Source organism: Prionailurus viverrinus, chromosome B3, assembly GCF_022837055.1.
Source record: "Prionailurus viverrinus isolate Anna chromosome B3, UM_Priviv_1.0, whole genome shotgun sequence".
NCBI lineage: Eukaryota > Metazoa > Chordata > Mammalia > Carnivora > Felidae > Prionailurus > Prionailurus viverrinus.
Window position 1 is genome coordinate 51591676 of NC_062566.1, and position 18921 is coordinate 51610596.

At 40.7% G+C, this 18921-nt stretch overlaps 1 protein-coding gene across 6 annotated transcripts in view; it reads right to left on the minus strand.

Annotated features, from left to right (window-relative positions):
* SEMA6D (semaphorin 6D) overlaps window positions 1-2058 on the minus strand; it is a 55046-nt gene extending 52988 nt beyond the window's left edge. For 5 of the 6 annotated variants that reach the window (XM_047863892.1, XM_047863890.1, XM_047863891.1 and 2 more), the window contains exons 1-2: window positions 1817-2058; window positions 686-870 (exon numbers count right to left, since the gene is read on the minus strand). The gene's annotated coding sequence lies outside the window, so the exon portion shown is untranslated. The remainder of the gene's footprint in view (window positions 1-685; window positions 871-1816) is intronic. The other variant, XM_047863888.1, reaches the window with a different exon arrangement.
* Window positions 2059-18921: the final 16863 nt, after the last annotated feature.

Consider the following 18921-nt stretch of genomic DNA (forward strand, 5'->3'; position numbering starts at 1 on the left):
TCCCTAGGACTTTAGCCTTGAAATAAACACAATAATCCACTTTACTACTCCAAAGGACAAGCAGAGGGAAGGACAGTCCTTAAAAAAGCACCTAGACTTTTTTACTGCAGACTTAAGATTCTTAGTACCCAGAAGTTCTTAGGAAAATTACCCCAGACCTTTCTTTTCCCAAGTAACTGGAAACACTACCGTTATTTTAAAGAGAAAGCAGCCGTCCATACTGGTGGGCATGAGGTCCAATTACTGTTTACAAAGTCTATATATCTATAATAACAATCTACTGTCCCTTCTGTGAAAGTCACCCGCCTGAGACTGGTGAGGGCAACTGGGGTTGCTGACTGGTCACCTCAGAAACAGAGTACTACCCTCAGCTCCTTTAATGCCTTAATTAATACTGCTACTTCATTTTCCTCTAGTTCCATGACATTCAGCTCTTTACAAGTTCGGTATTTAAACAATCACCTGACAGAGGTGGTCCTGAGAGTCGATTTAGTAGAAGAAATTCTTAAAACCCAGTTCTCATCCACATCAAGTCTTTTATGACCTTTTATTTCAATCCAACACTTACACACGACAGAGCAAGCTTTAAGCCCTTCGAAATTACCCAAGGCGGCTGCTGTATCAGTTTCTGCAGACTAGGAACAAACATCATCGCTGTCAAGACGGGAAATAAAAGTTTCCCTACCTTCCTCCTCACCATCCCCCTGCCGACGCGAGCGGCGGCTCCCTCCCGGCTGCAGGACGCCTCTCGCTGCCGGAGAAGGGGCTCATGCAAAATTGACTCTTCCTTATTTGTTTCCATCCATAATTGATGGGTAGATGAGAACGTCACACATCTCAGCGCTGGGCTTTTGCCGCCTGGCGGAGACCCTATCCAAGACACTTCCGTAAATCATTTCCAGCCGTAGAACAAAGCACGGAAAGTTGCGGGGGAGAGTGGCCGGCAGAAGAAACCGGGGCGCCGGGTGGGCGGTGGGGGGTGGGCTGTGGGCAGCTCCTAGCCCCAGCGCCCGCCCGCGGCGCGCTCGGCCAGCAGGGGGAGAGGGCGGGTGGGAAGTGGCTGCCCTCCGGACTGCAGCCCGGGGGGCTGGGGGGGATGGAGGGGCCGAGGACCCGAGCCCCCGCCCCCGCCCCCAGGCGCTGCCGGGGGCCGTCCGAGCCCGGGGCGCACTGACAGGTAGCGGGCTTCCGCGGTGAGCCGCTAGGGTCTCGGTGCCAGCGCTGCGCCCCCTCTACGGGCGCAGGCGAATGCTTGCGGGTCCCCTCCTAGCCTTGCGGGCGCTGCGCGACCCCGATGGTCCCGGCGTCGGCTTCGGGGCCGGCGGGCGGAAGGGGGCGGCCGAGTCCGCAGCCGGCTCTTCGGCCTCGGCGCGGCTCCCGCCCCGGCTGGAGACGCCGTGCCCGAGCACCCGAGCAGCCCGGGTTCCCACTGATAGCGTGCGGGGGAGCGCCGAGCCGGCGCTGCCTGGCAAGAAACTTTTACTTGCCCCCCTCCTTCCGCCCTTTTTTTGTTCCCGGGTGGGGGGTGCACAGTGGAGGGGGGTCTCCAAGTCCACGTGCCCCTCCCCCTAGGTCTCCCCCATTGCCAGTTTTGACGGGTCCGCCAAACCTCTCCAGCCCGCTGCGCGTCCGCAGGCGGACAGAGCTGCTGGCAATAGAAATCAACTCTCCAGTGACAACACACGCGCGCGCGCGCGCACACACACACACACACACACACACACACACACACACGGGCTGCGATTCGGGCTCTGAGGATCTGGGTCCGATCCCCACCAGGAGCCCAGAGCATTAGCAGATTACAAGATGGTCTTACCTCATGGGGGGTCGGCTGGTAACAATTAAAAAAAAAAAGGAAAAAAGAAAAAAAGAGGAAAAAAAGCAGCTTGTCACGCGCAGGGAAAAAAGAAAATAAAAGAAAAAATATATATCCCTCTCTCTCTTTGGGTCTTGGCTTCCTCGATATGATCCTGCAACTCGCCACCACCAGTCCTTGCAGCAGCGACAGCAGCAGCAGCAGCAGCGGGACGGAGCGGGAGCAAAACAAATCGAGGCAAGGCAAATGGTGTAATTCGATCCATCTCCAAGTCAATCCATCAGGCGAGCTGGAGCTGGTTCCCTCCCCGCACTAGGCGGCTCGCGGCGCGGGGCCCACCCCCGGGCTCGGACGGCAGGAGGCGCGGGCGGCCCGGCGCGCTCACCCTCGCCCGAGCGCCGCGGCCAGCGCCGCCTGGAGCCCCCCAGCCCGGCGCCGCGGCCCCGCTGACCCCGCGGTGGCCTCCGCGTCCCTCCTCCCCGGCGCTCTGCCGCGCACCCTCCCTCTCCCCGCCTCTGAAGGGCTGCTCCTTCAGCAACTCCCGGAGCCTCAGTCATCCAGCTCGCCGTGGCTGCCGCCGCCTGACAAGCAGCCCTGTCGCGTCCCTCCCTCTTTCCCTCTTTTTCTCCTTCCCTCACTTTTTTTCAGCGCTTTCCTCCAGACAATCCAGAGGACAAATCCTTGCAGCCTCGAGGAGCAGCAGGCCCAGTTGTTCTGTGAAGTTCTGCCTCGGTTTCCTAATCTAAGATTTATTTTTTAAACACACCCTTACACACCCCGCCCCCATATTACCTTTCTCGCCCCCCCCCCAACCCCCTCCAATTTCTCTTTATAACCACTAAGCAAAACAGCTGGGAAGAAGCAATCAAACATTGCTTTATCTTTATAAAATACAGAAATTGCCTACTAAAAATCCCATTTCTACTTTGAATGAAAGCCATTCAGTACAGTATAATTTTGCAGGCTAATGAGCCGGTTTTACAGGCAAGTGTTTCGTGTAATATGTTGTGGGAGAAATGAAAATGTCCTTGAAGTGACATCATTTAAAATTGACTGTCACAAATGAAAAAAAAAGGCCATATATTCCAAAACAAGAAGATTTTAATCCAAACTTCATTTCCAAGAACGGGGGCTGTGTTTTATTAATTTCCAGTTGAGTTATGAATCACTGAGGGCTCTAAATGGCTGGAATGAACCAAGATACCCCTATTTAAAGAAAAAGAAAGAAGAGCTTTTCCACCAAACTTTTCCTTTTCATTTGAGTATGGTTAGTTACTGTCAAAGAGTGAAGGGGGCAAGAGAAAGGATTTTCCTCTCTTCAATGGTTCCTGCTTTCTCCCCTGCACAAAGTTACATGCTCACATTTAGAAAAAGTACCCTTGTTCTGAGTTGTTTCCGAAACTTCCACTGACAGCCTTGAAAAGGAACTCAAAAAAGACACCCCAAGGAACTGCTGGGGGACTCATCCTGAGCACTGTTTCCTCACTAGTTAACACTTTGTTACCAAAAGGAAGAAGGAGGGAGGAGGAGGGAGAGTCTTTTAAAATATAAACTCTCTTCCTGCTGTTCTTCCTATTCGAAGAAAGGGGTAGGGGGCGGAAAGAACAGCTTTGGCAAGGCAGCTCTGTGATTTTTCTGTTGTTCTTAAGGCTTTTGTTGGCTGGCTGGCTGGTGTTTTCTGGTTGTGCTCGGCTCTGACATCATTGCAAGTTACTTGGCAGTCAGGGCCCTTCCCCAGCCAACTTCTGACCCAGAAAGCTGCGCCTGTTTTACTGGCATCCAGTCATTTCGTATTTTCTCCATCAAGAAAGGAAGCCCCCCCGCTGCAGGCAGAGGGCTCTGTGCACTGAATGAAGATGCTAGGGGGTGACCAGGGGCTTGATGAGAGTCAAACTGCCACCCACCTGGAGGCAGAACCCTTAGGAGTTGTTCTGTGTCTGCCATGGTAGCAAAGAAAAAAAAAAAGTTCAATTCTTTAGATGCCTGAATTCTTTGCAGAAATTCCACGATGGCCAACTTTAGGGGAGCACCACTCCCTGAGAGTGCAATTTACCCTGGACTAAGTTCTTAAAGCCAGGAATAAAAAAAAAAAAAAAAACCAAAACAAAACTTTTAGGTTGCAGAAGGCTGTGTGCTAATAGGTCATTTGGAGCCAAGGATTAGACACGTTCCCAGTCTGGCTATCAGTCTAGACCTCTGAGCCAATCTCGATGTTTGGTTCACTGGGGGAGAGAAGCAGGGAAGTGGACAATCCGCTGACATCGGAAGATTAGTACCCTTTATCTTTCGGTCAGGATCCAAACATTATTCTTAAGGATTCATCATTTCCTTGGTTCCTGGAATCTTGACGGCCAGGAAAATGACACTCTTTTAATTTGGCTTTTAGTGGAAAGAAATCTAAGGAAAGTGCTCACTCTATGTAGTTTGTTGGCATTTGGTCCTTTCCATTGCTTTTGTACACTTTTAACCTTGTGGCCCCTTTACTTCTCTAGCCCCGCATGCTGTCCCACTTTGTGCTTTAGGCTTTAGCATTGTGTGGCCCCTTGCAGTCCCCCACTGTGTCATGTTGTTTCAGGTCACCATGTCTTCACCTGTGGTATCTCTGCTTTCTGGGGGTGCTCTTTCCCCATCATTTCAGGTACTTTAATTTCTGTTTTACTTGACTTTTACCAAAAATTTTGTTTAAGTATCAAAATTTCCTTCATTCTACCAGCCCCGGGATGGGTTTCAGCAACTCTTTTCTGTGCTGTCCCAGCAAGTTCATTTATGTAATTTGCCAAATTGTAAGGAAAATATTTGTTCAGGATGTCTTCCCTACTGGCTGCTTCTTAAATGCAGGAATCTTGTCTTTTTACCTGAACAGCCCCAGTGCCTAGCACAGTGCCTGGCATTTAGTGGGCACCCTAAATACTTGTGAAACGGATCAGATGATGGAACCTACAACCTTCTCACACTCTTTTGTGTGCTAAACCAAAGGGTATAGTCATTTCTAGACTGTGTGCTCCTCCAGAGTAAGGACTTACTCACCTGTATCCCCAGGGCAAGCACAGTACCCTTGTAAGGATGTTGGTTTAATGAGTGAATAATGAGGGAATAAGGAAAGGAAGGAAGGAAGGAAGGAAGGAAGGAAGGAAGGAAGGAGGGAGGGAGGGAAGGAGGGAGGGAGAGAGAGAGAGAAAGAAAGAAAGAAAGAAAGAAAGAAAGAAAGAAAGAAAGAAAGAAAAGAAGATATCTGGCTCTTTCCACACCCAGAAAGAATACTTAAAGGACTAGTGCTATAGATTAGCAATTATGTTAGCAATATAGGTTAGCAACTATGCTTTATTGTTATACGCATACATCTCCCATCAGTGATAAGTAGTAACTTAATTCATAATCTTTTGTTTGTTGGTTTTCTTTAGGAGTAAACTTCAGAATTTAATTTCTTAAACATTTTTTGAAGTGTATTTATTTTGAGACAGAGAGAGAGAGAGAAAGAGAGAGAGCGAACAGGGGAGCGGCAGAGGGAGAGCGAGAGAGAGAGAATCCTTAGTAGGCTCCATACTGTCAGCTCGGAGCCCCATTGGGGGCTTCAGCTCATGAACCATGAGATCATGACCTAAGCCGAAGTCAAGAGTCGGACGCTTAACCAACTGAGCCACCTAAGCACCCCGAGAATTTAATTTCTGTGTTTCATTTCCAATCTAGTTTTCAGAATAAAAGCTATCTGAAAATTATAGAGACTCTGTGTGTAATAGTCAATGAAAGTATATCAATTATCAAAGAGTACAACTCATTAAATATCACTGTACAAAGCATCAGTGCTTAACATGTGCCAAAGTCTGTTCTTAGCATTTTACAAGTATTAACTCACAACAATTCTGTGAGGTGAATAGTATTATTATCTTCATTTTATAGAAGAAGAAATTGAGGCTTACACACTTCAAGTGACTTGCCTAAGGCCACACAGGTAGTAACTAAGTAGGATCAGAATCCTACTTCTTGCTTAGTTGTAATAGTGGTAAATGGTGAGGTCACCGTTAACAGCAATAGTTAATAGTGAAGGCTTTAAAACATCAGACAACCTGGATTCAAGTCCAGGCTCCTTCTCTCTTGGGATAATTTATTTCACTGCACTCTGCTTCTGTCTTCTTATCTGTGAACCAGGGGTGATAACAATATTTCAGATGGGTCTTATGAAGACTGAATGTGATAATGCATGTAAAGTGTTTAGCATCTTACCTGGAACACAGCAAGCACTGAATAAATATTAGCCAATGTTATTACACATGCCCTGAAGGCAGTGCAATCTTGGAATCCTGCAGAATGGATTGGGAAACTTAATCCAACCTCACATTAAATGTGAGATTTAGGGCAAAAACACATGGTATACAATAGGTTTGCAATACCTTTTTGTTCCATTCTATCTCCTTCCTTCCATCATCTATGTCTATAGATGTGTTAATTCAGATACACACACTGCTCACTATCCAGTTGATATGCAATAACATTTTTGTATAAATTTTAATGAGTAATACAGTTTATGATCTAGAATTTCATGTTCCAGAATAAAAAGAGAGGTATTGACATTTCAAAGGTAGCTATAGCTTCTATGATTACTTTAGTTTGGAATGCACATATAGTATTCCTTGCATTTGCACGTTATAGAAAGTGCTTTTGTGGCAAGGGATTGCTTTCAAAACTAATCTAAGCTCTCCATGACATGATAAATCATTAATAATATAGACCCAAATCTCGGCATCTGCATGGGCACAGCTGGCCTCCTTGTGTCAACAGTCTGCATATGAAAGTGACTCTGCCAAGATATTTCACTTTAATGAAAAATATTTATCATGGTAAATCTTAAACCTCAAGATTTTACTGACATAATTCATTTCTATTATTATGTACTCTGATAAGATACCACCACAGCTATGCTTATGTTTGGATGATAAAAATGTGCCTTTTTAGTCATTTTGATTACTATTCCTTAGCATGAGCAGTTTTTGCTGTATACTCAGAGTAAAAGGAATGCACCGTGCATTTATGGAAATAATAAATCAGTTACTTCTTTAATTTGGCTGATGACCCCACAAGTGCCACTATGTGGAAGGACACTGAGTGATCAAGTCAAATAAAAAGAATCAGTCTTTGGGGTCTCTGGATGGCTCAGTCGGTAAGCATCCAACTTCAATTGAGGTCATGATCTCATGGTTCGTGGGTTCGAGCCCCACATCAGGCTCTGTGCTGAATGCTTGCTCAGAGCCTGGAGCCTGCTTCAGATTCAGTGTCTCCTTCTCTCTCTGCCCCTCCTCCACTCACACTCTGTCTCACTCTGTCTTTCAAAAATAAATAAATGTAAAAAAAAATTGGTCTTTTTTTCTCATCAGAAAGATGAGCAGTTTAGATGTTCCTAATAATACTAGTGTTTTCTTTTTTTAATAGGCAAGCGATCAGGAGTATTATCACCATTTTATCAAAGATCTTTTGAAAAAGCAGAAGCAAATAAACTTTTTAGAGGCAGGGTCAAACAAAAGTGTGATAACTCAGTACGAGTTGCTTAATTGTACTTATATATACTTTGGGAAAGCGCACTTAGATGCCGGGATGCTAGGTGATGCCTGCAGAGAGACGGAAGCTGAGGCTCTGTGTAAATTCCTCAGAGCCTTCTCTCCACAAATTTACAGTAACCAAGCCCCTGACCTTGAGGAATTGAGGCTAAATCATATCTATTAAATGCTAGAACCTCTTCACAAAAATGAAAGGTAATACAAATAATGCAAAGTGGTAGAGAATTAGAACATTTAATGTTTTTTTAAATATATACTTTTTAATTTATTTTTTAACAATAGACCTCCGTGCCTAATCATCTCCTTCTCCTCCCCGTCCCCCTCTCCTTCTTCTTCTTATGTTTTTTTTTTTTTTTTTTTTTGCCTCAGCCAGTGTTAAAATTCAAATCAACAAAGGGAAAAGAAGCTAACTGGGTACATATTACATCCTAGATACTGACTAGCTACAATACTATCACTTAATTTTTGCCACATCTCTTGGAGATAGACATCATTTAGGGATGAAGAAACCCAGGCTTGTTTGAGCTAACCATCTTGTCAGGGTGTGCAACCTCATAGATGATGGAGTCTAGAATCTACGGTAGGTCTGCTTGGCTCTCAAGTCTAATTTGCTTTCTAGGACACCATGCTATAAAAAAATGAAAAGAGAACAGGTTTGCAAAGCAATGTGTCTTGGATAAGACAGGAAATACAAATATTTAAAACCTACAACTACACTCTCAGTGCTAAGTTAAAAATGTGTGCTTCAGTTTCCAGTTCTTTGATAGTTGTCGTTTGTCACATACAAACTAGCCTCAGGAACTGTGCAACAGGGTTTATAGCATACTTTAAACTTCTTTACATTGTATGCATTCTATTGCCCACATAACTCCTCTGGATCGCTTATAAATAATAAAAAAAAACCCTATTTAACAGCATGCAAAGTTATATTAAAATAAACTCCACTGAGGGGGGCACCTGGGTTGCTCAGTCAGTTAAGTGCTTAACTCTTGATCTTAGCTCACTCAAGTCATGATCTCACAGTTCATAAGTTCGAGCCCCACATCCAGCTAGGTGCTGACAGTTTGGAGCCTGCTTGGGATTCTCTCTTTCCCTCTCTCTCTCTCTGCCCCTCCAGCTTGCACTTGCTCTCTTTCTCTCTCTCTCAAAATAAATGAATAAACATGAAAAAAAAAAACACTGGGTAGGCTACAAGTGTTTCAATTAAAGGTTAGGGCCATATGATGGCACCTTTTGCCAAAAAAAAAAAAAATCCTAACCTCTAAATGCTACTACATTCGAGAACTTCCATACATTAGAGCTATAGGGCCAATTCATTGCTAGAAATCACCAGTGCCACCTGTTGGCCTAAAAAAAAAAAAAAAAAAAAGAATAGGATTCTGGGTAATTTCCATCCTTCCAAACAAGGCACGCAAGGATACCTTTTTTCCTTTCCTTTTGCCTTCTCAGGATGTTTTCCATTATGGACATTTGATTAATATTGACTCTATGAGAGATTTAAAAAATGACACTGGTAATGTGCAAGGGAGTGAAGGGTAATATGTGTATGGAGCACAGGAAAAGTTGACATTTGGAATAAAAATCAATAGCAAACACTGTTAGCATTCTGCTGTAATTATAGAAGCTGTCTAAAATCCCAAATGCCTTACTAAACTGTGATGAGGTGGCAAGACATAGCAGCACAGGGGGAGATACATTTGGCCAGCAAGTGTTCAAATCAGGGTCTGGGATACCGTGTCACTGAGTCAGCAGTGACACAAACGAGGTGACAGGAGGTAATGCTCTCTCCACCAGCCCCAGCTACTGGGGTTTCATTTATGTCTTAGGAGAATGCTCAGAAGAAACCTGCTGTTTGTCTAACCTTTTGTTGGTTCCACAAAGTGGTCTCCCCAGATCTCTCTGGCCTTCGAAACCAGAACCCATCATCAGCTGACAGTCAGCAAGTAAAAACAGTTAAGGATCATCAATTTTACAACAGACTTTTCTTACTGGGATGGTCCTAGCAACCAAGTTATATGTAAACATTATCCAATTTACTTTCATGTAGCCAAGGATGAGCTCCTCAACGGCTGTCCTCTAAAAGTTTGATGTGTGCTGAAAAAAAAAAATCACTTCAATCTTATTCTTAGGAACCTTTAAAAAGGAGCCTCAGAGTTTGCCACTATCTTAACTTGTATTTCAATTACAAAGCTAAGAGAAGAAACTGGCTTGAAGCCTTTCTGTAAAACCCAGAAGAGGTCCAGAAGGACTGTTTAGAGGCTTTTAACAGTATCACACACCCATTAAATAGAATCTTTCCATGTTACAGTTGTAGTCAGTGGTTGGCTTTTAAAGCTTATTGCATCTGGATACACACACACACACACACACACACACACACACACACACTGTGTTTGAATTCTAAGAATTCTTGTTTAAAGTGTTAGTGAGTTCTTTTGCTATATTAAAATCTTTGGAACTGTGCTCATAAACTACCCCAATGTGTTCTGAATTTCTGGGTCATAATTACAGAATAAACAGATTTATTTCTCATCACAAATTTTAATTAAGAATTCTAGTTATGCAATTACTGGCTAATAAATAACACCTACTCAGTACCAAAGCATACTATTAAATATGTTTACTCAAAAGTATGTTTTCTAAAGATACTTTCTATGGTCAGTTCCTCATTTTTAAGTCATTAACCTTATATTTAAAATAACAGGAAAATGTTTATCTCTTATTTTATTGAGATATGTAAGGATTCAGAAGACAAGGATGGTTGCTGGGAATAAATTAATATTAAAGTCTAATCACTCATGATTTCAGCTCCTCAAAAAAGAGAATACTGAATTCTGTGATTTACCTCTTTTAGATCATTTGGCGAAGCTACCCGATTGCCTATTCACTGGCTAGGCTTTTGCCTAGGAAAGGAGTAGTGGAGGTGATCGTTTGCCCCATGTTTATTTATTGTGCTTTTGAAAAAAACTACCCCAGGCTATGGATTCCCTTAAATATGCTCTTGGTTCCCAGGTAATAAGGAACAATCAGTTTGCTTGCTTCTGATTTATCACCTTTGATGTTGATAACCAAAAAAAAAAAAAAAAAAAAAGAACAAATTAGTAATCCATTTTGATATCAGGTAAGTGTACAGCCTATAAAGGGAGTGTATTTCCTGGAAATTTCAAACAAAGTTAATCCTTTCAAGTTAAACCACTGGAAACATATAAGAGCTGAGAGAGACTACCTGTAGAAATGTTTCCACTAAGAGACAGTGAGTTCCAAAGGAACAGAGAACCATCTAAATCAAAGCAGGGCATTACAAAATCCAATCAAGGGTACAAGAAGAGATCTTCCAGATAAGAATGTAATGTGGAAGAGGGCAGGATCATTCACTCATTCATCTTTACATATGTTCATTTTACCATTTGTTATTAATAGCAGCAATCTGCTTTGTGTAAAGCACTGTGCAGAGATAAATGAGATATACCTTGCATTTAGACAGCAACTTAGAGTTTGAAAAGCAGCTTTATCAGTCAGAGCCCTGGCAGGGAACAGATGGCACATTTGACTCCTGTAATTTGAGGAGCCTTTAATAAAGGGATTATTTGTAAAGGTGTGGGTAGGGTAGAGTGCAGGGAAACCACAAGGAGAGGTACCCAGGGGCCTGACTACCCCTAGGGCCTAGGGAGCCAGAGGAGGGAGCGATTAGCAGAACCTAGAGACATAGAGGCAGTGTGGAGGAGACCCTTGCTTAGAGGTCAATTTCTAGAGGCACAGAGGAGAGAAAAAGGACACAGGGTGGACCTGGTAGAATAAATGGAAACCCATTATTTAATTTTATTTTGATTCCCATGCAATAGTAGGTGGTAGAAACTCTAATTTTGCAAATGAGAAAACTGAAAGTAAAAGAATTGCCCATCATGACTTAGTTACATAACAGAGCCGGCCCTTGAACTGGAGTCTTCTGAATCTAAGTCTGGGTGCTTATCAACCTATCTCTCTATTCTCCTCTCTTTGGAATTCCTTATCATGCTTCTCATATTGAGTTATTGACATGTTTTTCTTAAGTTTATTTATTTTGAGAGAGAGAGAGGGAGGGACTGAGGAACAGGAGAGAGAATCCCAATCAGGCTCTGCATGGTCAGTGCAGAGTTGGACGTGGGGCTTGAACTCATGAACCATGAGCTAATGACCTGAGCCAAAATCAAGAATCAGACACTTCACCAACTGAGTCACCCAGACACCCTTAACATGTTTTATCACTTACTAGACTTAGCTTCTTGAGACACAGGACTAGGTCTTTGTATCATTAGTGTATAGAACAGCAGCTGGGATAGGAATCCTGGAAACATCTGATGGATAGAATGGAGAGAGCATTCAACCTAACTGGAGAGACAGATGCACGAAGCCAACTAACATCATACATAGCAGAATGTTGCCAATGCCAAATCCAGAGGTAGAAAGAAAGTGTTCTGAATGAACAGAAAAAGGGGGAATAAGTAACAGCTTGGGTTGTAAAAGACTTCATGATGTGGGGTCATATGAGCTGAGCCAAGCACACTGAAAGACAAGTGTCAAAGGCAGAGAACTATAACCAAGTTATTGTGGGCCAAGGGGAGAGCAGAGGCAGGAGAGGGTGGGAGGGCATGGTGGAGGTGGGCACGATTGACATTTCTGGAGACAAGTAGTCAGAGATGTGGCTGGAAGGACAAGATAGGATCATAGCATGGACTTTCTGAATTGGTACTTGCTGGGATTTGAAGGCCTTTCTTTGGGTGTTTACAAGTCATAGATTTTTGAAGAAAAAATGATCATAACCCAGGCTGCACTTTTGAGAGACAGTGCTCAAGCCAAGGGGTGGAAGAGCTTGGAGAAGCAGGAGATTTCAGAGTAATGATGCTAGAACAGGAGTCAGGACAGAAGATGACTTCGGTGGTGCTGGAATCAGTAGATGCCAGAGACACAGCAGAATGAGCTGATATTTGACTATCGGTGTGGGATGTGAGAGATTTTTCTAAGTTTTCTGGGTCTGGCCACATTTAACAAAAGTTGAGTTATTGTCAGAGATGGAGACACAGGTAGCGGAGCAGGTTTACGGAGAGGATAATTGAGTTTGGCTTTGGAGAAGTAGAGCTTAAAATGCTGGCATGGTATCCCTGAGGGGCAACAGCAAATCGGAAATTATTCTTAGAATTATAGTTCGTGGACGGGGGAAACTTCCTCTTTTCCAGAGAAACAGCAAAACCTAAATGAGCAAAATACATAGAATAAAGTAAAAGGAAATTTATGCTATATTAGCCTTTATGCCCTCCTAAGTCTCACATGGTCAGAGATGCTCAGGCAAGAAACTTTAATCTTTCCCATGGACTGTTTCTTACAATATGGAAAATACACACTGGAGAATTACAGAGTTATTCCCATTTCTCACCCACGTGACACAAACAGGAAAAGTAGACCTGGCAATTCATCATATTTTATCTAATACCTTTTGGGCCAACTGTTCAGTGATATCTTTTCCACCTGCCACTGTTCTAGAAAAATGCTGATGTATACTTTTAAAACTTTTTTTTTTTGTGAAACTATTCAAAATCATTCTTTTAGAATTCTAGGGAAACCCTGATGTTTCTTAATGTGGTGTAGATGAGAAAAATGTCCAAAAATTAATGGATTTAAGCCATGATAACTCCAAGTAAAATTAGGTATCCTTAGGGTCTGATTATCAATATTTGCTACTGAAGTCTAAATGAACTCAGAGAAATAACAGTTCAATGGTTTCTTCTCTCAATTATTCTGAACAATGTGAATATTGCCATTTTACTTGATTTTAAATGTTAATGTGAAATATAATAGAGAGTGGATCATTTCAGAGCAAGAAATCACATCTTGACAGCCAGATGATAAAATGCTAAAACAGTAAAGATTAGATCACAGCCAATTTCTCTTTACGAAAAAATTGGAAATAATACAATATGACCTTAAAATCTTCAAGATTAGTTTTTCTAGTTGTTTTGAAAAAGAAAGTGTGTGAAAAGTGAGTGTGGGGCCATGAACATCATGATAGTATTGAAAGGTAGAGTGAGAGCTTCAGAGTAACTTCTTTCAAGACAATTTATAATGTAACAGTTACGGCATCAGGTAAGTTTCTTCATTTATGTTATGTAGGTTAAAAACATAGAGTGTTCTCCCCCAACGCTTAAGGGAGAGAGACAGGAGGGAAAAAGGAGGTGGGAGCAGAAAAAAAGCAGAGCGACAAAATGAAAGAAAAGGAAGGCAAATGAGAAATCTAATTAAAATTAATGGCACATTTCCAAGAGAAAGATAAAGTCTTTAGCAACATCTGCAGGCTCAGTCTCTGAACTGTAGGTGCTTACCTTGGCAGGAACTTACGTTTTTCCCCTTTTTGTTTTATTATTTGCCATTAATGGAAGGAGAAATAAGACAGATATAATTTTGTGCAACCCATTTCAAATTGCACGGAATGTCACAGAATGTATGTTTAATTACATAAGCAACCTTTGTATTAAAAAACACCACTTTATTACCCTCTATAAACATTTTATGAATCCGTTTAGTTTATGGTTAAATTAAGAGGAAATGAGAGGCAGGCATAAACTACAAAGGATTCTTTCCTCATCTTTTAAGCTGACTTCATTAGGACCTTAATTTATCTCTAGGTATATCTGAGCGACCTGAGAGTAGAGATGGGACAAATGTACACTTGTATTACTCAGTCAAATGTTGAAAAAGTAGTGTTTGGCTTTTGATGAATATTTAACATGCCAAGGAGCTGTCAAGATTCCACTTGAGCAGTGAGATCTGGAGCAGTTTTCAGCAGAGACTGAACTGCTGATCTGGCCTCCTGAGCCCCCTCTCCACTTTCCTTCCCCTGATATTCCTTAAGTTGCAGAGAAGTAGAAAAATACAACACCCTGTTGCTCAAACAGTGTCCTATGTGTACTGTGCAAATGAAGTAGATTAGGAAAAGGACCCTGGGACTGAGTCAGTCCTCGCTCTGGAGAAGTAACTTGTTCTTGGTTTGAGGCACAGGAGTATGGCTACCAGAAAAGGTTTGTGACTCCCTGGAAATGGCCTTAGTGTTGAGGGCTTGTTGAAAAGCCAACATTTTTCATACTGCAGCCTGGAATTTGGACCCAATTCGAGTCATCTGGACCCTTCTTTGCCTCTTATTGGCACAAATCAATGTGGGACAAGAACACAGGGCTTTCACAGAGGGCTGGTCTTAGGTACTCCTGCAAATCAGAGGGATTGAGGAAAGCACTGGTTGGGATGGCCTCATGTGATTAGCAGGTGATTCTCTGGTTGAAGTGGGAAATGGTGAGCTTTTGGGTTAAAAAAGCAGGGAAGAATGAATTCTAGAACCCTCTGTCAAACATTATGAAAATAAGTCATATATTTCATTATTTACTTGTTTTATGAGGGTGAGTGCACAGGTTTGGGATTTTGCTTAGCTTTGGTATCCTAACAATTCCAAGTTCTAGTTTCCTCTTCTGTAGTGTTGAAATATTTAACATGAGGTTATTGTTAGGACTGAAGTAATCAACATGTGAAAACATTATGTAGGTTTCATAGATTAAAACTGTAAAACTTTATATTAAGGTTAGATATTACCAAAGTTCAAGGGCTGACCTGGTGGCCATATAATAATCACTTGAGATGCTTTGTAAAGCCAGATGTGTCACAAACTCTTCCCTTCCTTCACCATTATGATCTGTCCATGTAAAGTCCTTCTCTTCTCTCTCATTCAGTATTATTACTTTAGTGATCCACTGTTACACTGTGTCCCATAAGTTTTTTTCAGAGTAATAAAAAGGGTAAAAGTAGCTGCTTTCAGAAGTGAGTGCTAGAAAGCCATATTTGTGCCTCTAGCACTTAGAACAGTCTCTGGCTAAATACATATTTATCGAATGGAGAGTTTAAATAACAACACAGAGATTATTGCCCGAAAAGTGAATGCATTTCTACTACTAGAGTGCATCTTTTAAAAACTTTAAATACACTTTAACTACAGCTCTGGAAAAAAAAAAAAAACGAGAATAGGATAATTCTTCAACATGATCAAAATGTAAGCCACTCATATCAAAATCCAACAAGTTCCTAGTGGTAAAATATGAGAATTCCTCTTAACAATAAAAAACCATGGATATTAGCTATCAAGTTATTTTATACTCAAAATACCATAATTTTGAATGTGCTAGCCAAAGCAGTAAGTCAAGAAAGTAAAATACAGTCATAAATACCAGAAAGAAGGAGGCAAACATTGTAAAATTTTCAGAAAGAGTAAGAGAGCTTATAAGGTTAGTAATTTATAAAATAATACAAAAATCACTAGTCTTCCTATATACCAAATACCACACAAATGTTGCAACATATAATGGGAAAATATCACATTCACAAAGACAAATGAAACATGGATTACCTGAGGATAAACTTGGAAAGAAATGCGCTGGTTGTATATTAAGAAAACAATAATGCTCTTCAGAGGAACATAAAAGATGAGTAAATGAGGTACCAGATTTTATTCTTACATGGTAAATCTCAATAAATGTATCTATGATCTCTAAATCAAACCTGAAATACAGTATACCTGTAATTAGATTCCCAATTCTTTATTTTGTGGGGGAATTGAATACCGCTTTAAAACCCATTTAGAATTGTAATGTGTGACTAATCTAGGTGGTTGTAGACAAAGATGGTAACTCTTTCCTAATCGAGCACTAACATGGGTGGTAGAGTTACGACAACTAAAACAATGCCATGGTGATTCAGGAAGCAGCACCCAAGTTAACAGAACAGAGTAGGGTATAGGGATAGACATGAACTTTTCTATAAAATTAAATTCATTAATATGCAAATTAAAATATAAATATGGTAGCATTTCAAGCAACAGGGAAAGGATCAATTATTAAATAAACATGCAGAAACAACTGGCTATCTGTTGTGGGGGAAAAAAAAAGCTGGAATCCTATTTCATACTTCATTGTCTGCTGACAAATACATTTCTTTTTTTTTTTTTTAATTTTTTTTAACGTTTATTTATTTTTGAGACAGAGAGAGACAGAGCATGAACGGGGGAGGGTCAGAGAGAGAGAGGGAGACACAGAATCTGAAACAGGCTCCAGGCTCTGAGCTGTCAGCACAGAGCCCGACGCGGGGCTCGAACTCATGAACCGCGAGATCATGACCTGAGCCGAAGTCGGATGCTTAACCGACTGAGCCACCCAGGCACCCCGACAAATACATTTCTAATGGATCAAATATCTAAATTTTAAAAAGAGATTATAAAAAAGTGTCAGTGATTATTTCCACAAACCTAAGGTAGAGAGTTTATAAATATGACAAAAAGCCAAAAATCATAGAGTAAAAGATTGATATTTTTCCTATAAAACATGAAAATTTATATACAGTAAAAAACACACTAAAACTTAAAACACCAACTAGAAACTCTTTGCAATATAAGAACAAAAGGATTAATATTCTTTTCTAAATAACTGCTGTACTAACATAATTCACATAGTAAAAATTCACTCTTTTACAGCATACAATTCAATGATAAGTTTTAGAGTATATTTTAAAAAAATGTTTATTTACCTATTTTGAGAGAGAAAGAGAGTGAGCACCCATGCACAAGCAGGGAGGGGCAGAGAGGGAGAGAGAGAGAATCCAAGCAGGCTCCATGCTGTCAGTGCACAGCCCGATGCAGGGCTGGAACCCACAAACCATGAGATCATGATCTGAGCTGAAATCCAGAGCAGGACGCTTAACTGACTGAGCTACCCTGGCTTTTAATATATTGACAGAGCTGTGCATCTATCACCACAATCTAATTCCAGCATATTCTCATCATCCCCAAAAGAAACCCTGTACCCGTCAGCAGTCACTCCTCATCCCTTCCTTTGCCGGACCACTAATCTACTTTTTGTCTCTATAGATTTCCCTATTCTGGACATTTCATACATGTGGAATCATATAATATGTGGCCTTTTGTGTCCGGCTCCTTTCACTTAGATAAAGCTTTCAAGATTCATCCATGTTGTATCATGCATTGATATTTTATTCTTTTTAGGGCTGAACAATATTGTTTTGTATGGATATACCACATTTGTTTATCACTCATCAGTTGGACATTTGGATTGTTTTTCTTCTGGGCCCTTATAAATAATACTGATCCGGAAATTTATATACAAGATTTTGCATGGATATATGTTTTCCTTTCTTTTGGGCATATACCTAGGAGTGGACTGGCTATGATAAACCTGTCTTCAATTTATTGAAGGACTACCAAACTGTTTTATATATTGGCTGAATGATTTTATATTACTACTAGCAGTGTATTAGGGTCCTAATTTCTTTATATCCTCATCAACACTTATTACTGTCTGTCCTTTTGATTACAGCCATCTTAGTGTGTGTAAAGTAACATCTGACTGTGGTATTGTTTTGCATTTTTCTAATAACTAATGGTGTTGAACATTTTTCCATGAGCTCATTGTCCATTTATATATATTTTGGAGAATGTCTATTTAAATACTTCACCCATTTAAAAACTGGATTGTCTTCTTACTAATGAATCATAAGAAGTCTTTGTATATTATAGGCAAAGTCCCTCACCAGATATATGATCTGCAAATGTCTTCTCTCATTCCATGGGTTGTCTTTTCACTTTCTTGATTGTGTCCCTTGAAGCACAAAAGTTAAACATTTTGATGAAGCCTAATTTATCTATTTCGTATTTTGTTGTTTGTGCATTTGGTGTCATATCTAAGAAACCATTGCCTAATCCAAGGTCATGAAGCTTTACTCCTATGTCTTCTAAGAGTATAACAGTTTTAGCTTTTACATATAGATCTATTATCTATTTTGAGTTAATTTTATATGGTGGAGGTACGAGTCCAAGTTCATTATTATGCACGTAAAAATATTATTCTTAACATCTTAAGTGCACTTCAAAGAGAAAAAAAAATGCAAAAATGTCAATAATAACATGGACAAATGATATTGAGCAGATAATTTCAACCAACTGACCTCTGAAAAGATAATGGCTTCAAAAAGTAATCAAAATGCAAATTAAAACAATGAGTTATCATTTCTATTCAATAAGTTTATCATTAATTAGAAAGATGGGTAAAACCCAACGTTGAGGAAGTATGGGGACGTACACTATCTTGTATTTATAGGTGGGAGCAATGGCACCATGTGTCTGAACATAAGATGTACTTTTCTTTCACCCAGAAGGTCCATCTCCATGAATTAACTTTTAAAAAAAGAATTAGGCCACTTACATACTTATGACTATTTATAAAGGCAATACATTTCAAATAACCTTAATATTTACCATTAGGGGAAATATTGAAATTATGGTGTATTCGGTCAGTGGAATGCTAGATAGCTATTGAAACTGATGGGGCATATTAATATTTTGTGTATAGAAATATATCCACTGCATATGAAGAGATAGACTAGAGAACAGTTTATTTCATATGCTTTCATATTTAAAATTTTTTTTTTCAACGTTTTTTTAAATTTATTTTTGGGACAGAGAGAGACAGAGCATGA